At 38.3% G+C, this 6332-nt stretch overlaps 1 pseudogene; it reads left to right on the forward strand.

Annotated features, from left to right (window-relative positions):
- The first annotated feature begins 776 nt into the window (after positions 1 to 776).
- Positions 777 to 895, forward strand: LOC120593588 (uncharacterized; annotated as a pseudogene).
- The last annotated feature ends 5437 nt before the right edge of the window (positions 896 to 6332 follow it).

Genomic DNA, 6332 nt, shown 5'->3' on the forward strand with positions numbered 1-6332 from the left:
CACTTTACCATGTTTGCATTCTCATTCTCATTCTTTCTCTCCCTTTCTCCCTCCCTCTGTCTCTCTCTCCCCATCATATGAGAGTATATCCATATACAAATATATTTTTATGTAATTTATGTTTTTTTTCTAGAACAAAGAACATTCTCACATAACCAAAGTATAACCAAGAAATTTACATGATAGAATACTATTATCTAATGCCTGTGGGCCAAATGCCTGTTTTTGTAAGTAAACTTTATTGAAAAACAGCCCAGACCATTTATTTATGTCTTATCTATGGCTGCTTTTGCACTATAATTACAGAGTTGGGTAGTTCTAACAGAAACTATATGGCCCTCAAAACCTAAAATATTTAGTATCTGGTATTATAATAAAATGTTTGATGACCCCCACCATAATCTTATTTAAACCTTATTTAAATTTTATCAATTATCCCAAATATCTTTTACAGCAAAGGAAAAAAAAAAAGATTTTTTTCAGGTGCAAGATACAATCCATTGACCTGCATTAAATTTAATTGTCCTGTCTCTTTGGTGTCTTTTGATCTGGAATAGTTCCTCTATCTTTATCCTTTGTTACCTTAATATTTTGAAATGTATAGGCCAGGAATTCTGTAGATTATAACTCAATCTATGTTTGCCTTTTGTTTCCTCCTAATTAGATTGATTGCATTTTGGCAGGAATATTACAGATCTGATGCTGTGTCCTTCTCAGTATATAATATAAGGAGGCAAAACATTTTTCATTAATCATGATGTTAAATTTGAACACTTGTCTATGGCCGCGCTACCCTGAAAAAACCTGATCCTATCTGATCTTGGAAGCTAAGCAGAGTCGGACCTGGTTAGTACTTGGATGAGAGACCGTCTAGGAAGACCAGGTGCTGTAGGTGTAAAAAGTAAAAAAAAAAAAAAAAAAAAAAAAAAAAAGCACAAGGGGTTAGCTAACAAGGTCCTTACAAGGTCCCAGAATTGTGTGAGGTCAACTGAGGGTTGTCTCGCCTAAAAAAAAAGATTTCAACACTTAGTTAAGGTGGTGTCTGCCAGATTTTTCCACTGTTATGTTAGTGTGTTTTCCATTATAATTAATAAGTATCTTATGGGAAGATAACTCGAGACTATGTAAATATCCATTTTCTTATAACATATTCACCCACCGATATTATTATTCATTAATGCTTTCTTGAAAGAATTATTACTAAAATAATTATTACTAAGATGATGACCAAGTTTTCATTTTTCCAAATAAATCTTTCCTTTTACATTTAATAGCTGCAATTCTTTGGGGGTTTTTAAAGACCATTTTATTGTTATATGATTAACATGTAAAAAGTTGTACATATTTAATGTATACAACTCAGTGAGTTTGAGAATAAGTACACACCCATGAAACCATGACCAGCATCAAGGTCATAGACATATCCATCACCTCCCAAAGTTTCCAGCATTGGAATCAATCATTTCCCAAGGAGCTTTGGTTTCATTTAGTAGAGAACAGTACATAAAAGCCATGATCAGGGTTCTAGACCATTCTATTCCACTGAGATATCAAAGCTTCTAGGTATTCTCAATGGGCAGACCTATCTCACACATGTTACCATCGTCATTTGGACACACATTATATGATATTGTCACACACACACGGTCACAACATATCTGTAATATTGATTCAATGCTGGAACAGGGAACATATACCAGATGAACCTAGAACATCTTTTGTTCTAGCAAAAAAACCAAGGGATTTTCAAAGAATGATAAATATATGCCAAAGGACAACATATCTGTGTGTGTGTGTGTGTGTGTGTGTGTAACTATAAAACCAGTGGGATTTGGGCAGGGAGGAAAAAATAGATGCATGTGTTCAATATTCCATCTTTACCTGAAACCTGCTTCTTATTTCAGTCTCATTTTCTGGCTTTTCATACTTTAATCTTTAAATGGAATTATTTGGAGCTGGGTGCTGGCATTTTTTTTCTAGGTTATCTCATCCATTCCTGTGGCTTTATACACCATTTATGTATTCATAACACCCAAAATTCTATTTCTAAAATAAACCTCCAACATAGAAGCTCATCTAATACATTGATAGGTAATGTTAGATTGTGTTAACAATGTCAGGGCTCATATGCATGTTAATAGGGATCCCTTGGAGGTAATACCTAAATTTAAAAGGAAAACAATGCTAGTAAAATAGGGGAGACTGATAAGTTATAATAAGTTCAAGATGTTATAATGCAACACAGGCACTGAGTAGGTTTTTAATTTTTGTTGAATGAGTGAAAGAGTATGGGCTATAGGTGAATGTAATAGTATAGAAAAGGCTATGTTGCATAGCCTGGAAGTGATATATTGTACTTCCACACACACCGTATTTGTTATAACAAGCCACATAAATCCAACCTAATTATAAGGGAGGCTGAGAAACATATATTTAGCAATTTTTGCCTTGTTAGGGAATGTGAACTAAGTACTATGAGAGTACAGAAGAGGCAAAAACTCACTTTGGCTGAGCAATCATGTCGGGAAAGGATCCAAGTTAGACCTTAGCAGGTAATTCGGATTTGGATAGATAGTGGTCAGAATTAAAGTGCTCTAAGTAGTAGAAAAAGCATAGCGAGCATAGATGAGGATGCTCATTGCATGTTCATTCTGTGTAAAATGTCGGGAAGGGACTGTAGGGTTAACTCAGAACATAGCCCTTCCACATGCTCAGAAGACTGATAGCTGCCTGACCAGCAGCCAAGGAAAGCAGTACATAAAGAGCTTTCAGCAGTGCCTACTCCTAAGGATGTTTCCTGCTGTTCCCATGGACTTTATCTGCTCCTGTAACCAAGAAGCACATCTTGCTCCCATCTGTTTGAGAAGACGGCGGCTCCCCTAATGAGATAACCCCTCCCTCTGTTTGTTTGCATAAAAAAAAAACTCTGCTTATTCTTGGTCAGCAGCAGCTTTTCTTCCTGCAGCTCCAACTAGCCGCTGCTGAAGCTTACCTATTTCATGAGTAATAAATGGCATTTCTTCCCTTTATGGTCCTGCTGGTTTTGACAGAACATCCAAACCCAGCTGCAAGTTCCAGGCCTGGGGCTCCTGTGTTACAATTGGTGTTGCCAGCAGGTTATCCCTGAAAGTACCCTGGTTGAGTCAGCCTTGGGTGAGGGGGAGAACATGTCTGTCTGGCAGGGGTCTGCCGGGGAAATCCCAGAGTGGGCCTCTGGATCCATGTTGTTTGAGGTGGCAAGACTTTTAGATTCTTGGGGCCCACCAAGGGAATGGGGGGATGCCCCCAACATGCCTATGGGCCTCTTGCAGGTTTTACTGAAAGTAGGGGAATTTTGTTCTTTAAAAAAGAAGGAGCTGCCGGCCATAACAGCTGCAGTGGGCTGGCCCCTTTTTCAGGTGCAACATGAGGCAACTGCTAAACAATTGCAGGCTGAGGAAAGGGCGAAGAAAGTGGAAGAGGAAGTAAGGCTAGAAAGAGACCAGCGAGTCACACAGGCCAATAGCAAAAATGTTTCGAGACGACTGTTAGAACAGATTAGTGAACAGCTGAAAGACCTATCCTGCTGCTTTGCAAAAGTTTGGAGGTGAAAGCTAACGAGAGCTCTCATACGAGCAGTGATTGCACAGTCTGAATGGAACCCAAGTAAATGGGATCCCACAGCAGAAAGTGCGTCTGAGTTACATGAAGAAATAGAGATGTCACTCCCAGAGAAAGCCACATGTGTGTCTCAGGCCTGCCTGGTAGTTGTTCAGAAACTAAAGACTCAACAAGAACGCCTTGAGGGGCAAAATCCAAGGAACCTGCCTTCTCCCCTTAAATATCTACACACCTCCTTATAGCCATATACATCGGTGGAGTTGGTAAAGCTGGCCACCAAGTTCTACCAGAAAGGATCAGAGTCCATTGCAGGGTAGCTAATTTACCTCTGGGATATCTGTGCAGATGGCATAATACTGACTGGGAATGAATCGACCCAGATAGCCTCTGTCACCACCCGCCCTTCCTTGTGCCAACATATACATGGGATTATCCAATATGCAGAAAACATGTCACTGCTGAATTATCTCATGGTATGTTGCTCCATGACTTGGCCAAATGAAGGTGATTTGCCAATAGTCCAGCAATGGGGTGTCTCCATAGCCCCATTATTTGCCACGGTTTTGTGGCTAAGGATTTGACTGGCTGGGCTAAACCCTCCACCATTCAATTGTACCATTATATTGATGATGCCATGCTAACTTCTGACTCTCTTTCAGATTTACAGCAAGCCATACCCTGCCCCTGCCTTTTCCTAGCCTCTGTAGAACTGCCAGGGGCAAATGAAATTCTTCCAGAGATTACAAAAATATATTCATTAATTTGCCAATCTAAAGGATGTTAATTGCTTACTTTCTGTCATTAGAAATTGAGGTCTCTGAGAGTTAAGAATTCCTATTACGACTGAAAGAGATATATATGTGTTTAGTAACAGAAGATATAAGATATAGAGATTTATTTTAAAGGAGATTATAGGAAAGTAGTTTGTCCTAAAGTTGGTTAGTTCTAAGTGAGGAAGAAGAGGCAAACTGATGGGATGAAGAAAGTTGCAGAAGGTCTGTGAAGAGAAATCTTAAAAAAGGAAAGTTAACATATGGTTAAGCTAAATAAGATGGGAAATAAATTTAAATGTCAAAAGCAAGCTAATACTATAATATCAAAGTTGTGTTTTCTCTCTCTGCTAAATAAGAGAGAGTTTCTGGGGCTAATGGACTGCTACTGATATTATGGAAAAGGTTTCTGCCTGAAGAAAACAAAGATTCTGTGTTTTATCAGAATAATTTTCTATGTTTTATATCATCTTAATTGGGCCATAGGCTACTTAAGAAAATTGAATTTCCATAATATTAAGAACTAAGTTTTGGTAATAATCATGAAGAATTGGAGTGTTTCCTTTCCTCCCTACCTACCTCTCCGGAATCCAAACACTTTTTATGAGTAAGTATTCTTACTTTCATGGCAATGTGATTATTTGTATAAGTTCAATAAGAATCTGTTCTCTTTATAACAGGACATGATTGTAAACTAATTTTTTTATTACCAAGCCTTTGACTGAAATGTCTTATTTGAGAGAAATGCAGAGACTAGGATATGAGCAGAAAAATTTAAGGAATTAAGATTGACTTATGGAAGCTAATAAAAGCCTTTGGAAAAATTGGCCTAGTACCTTGCTCTCATGGTTCCCAGCAGCCTTCCCACGTGAGAAGAGTGTCACTTCTTGGCAGGAACATCAAGATATCTTGAAGATCTCAAGAAGAGAGGAACTCACCCAAAATCTATAGATATTGCAGACATCCACTGAGGGCAAGTCCTTACTTTGGCTTTTTTGTCTTGTGAGTCTTTGCAAGTTCAATCCGAAGATTCCATGTAAAATTCCAGTAAACCAGAATTAAAAATGCTTATCTTGCTAATTAATATTATTGCAGAGCTTATGCAAATGATCAGGCCAATTTAGTGAAATGACTTCTCAAATGAATGAGTTTTATTTGGCTATCCTTAGCAAAAATACGGTAATTGGAGAGGAAAGAAAAAACATGTTTCATAGATGAGAAAAAAAATGTTGTAGATGACAGAGGTTTTGTTCATCCCTCTTGCAACCAAATCAAAGTTGTGATGGAAACTGCGCACACAGCGAGTAGAGTCACCTGGGGTCTAGATGAATAGAAGCACTACAGGGAGGGAGAGAAATAAGAAATCAACCTGTAATGGTAGAAGGTAGGAGAGGGAGAAGATGGAAGGTTGCCTGGTCATGAGTGGTTGAGTGGGACAAAGGCTATGGCAGCAGCAGCAGCCCCACAGGACACCTACTATATAAAGCCAGTCTACTAAGACCAGAAGACTTAGAAGCCCTACCTAATACATAGAAACAAACACAGGGAGGCAGCCAAAATGGGGAGACAAAGAAACTTGTCCTACATGAAAGAACAGAACAAAGCTCCAGAAAAAGAACTCAACAAAATGGAAACTAGCAATCTACCAGACACAGAGTTCAAAACACTAGTTATAAGGATACTCAATAAACTTAGGGGAAGAACTCAGTGAGAACTACAACAAAGAGATAGAAAACATAATAGGGAACCAGTCAGAAATGAAGAATACAATATCTGAGATGAAGAGTATGTTAGAGGGAATCAACAGATTGGATGAAGCAGAGTAGCAAATCAGTGACTTAGAGGATGGAGTAGTGGAGGACACTCGATCAAAACAGCAACAAGAAAAAATAATCCTAAAAATGAGACTAGTTTAAGGGACATCTGATACGATTAAGTGTAACAACATTTGCATCATAGGAA

Source organism: Pteropus medius, unplaced genomic scaffold (assembly GCF_902729225.1).
Source record: "Pteropus medius unplaced genomic scaffold, Ma_sr-lr_union100, whole genome shotgun sequence".
NCBI lineage: Eukaryota > Metazoa > Chordata > Mammalia > Chiroptera > Pteropodidae > Pteropus > Pteropus medius.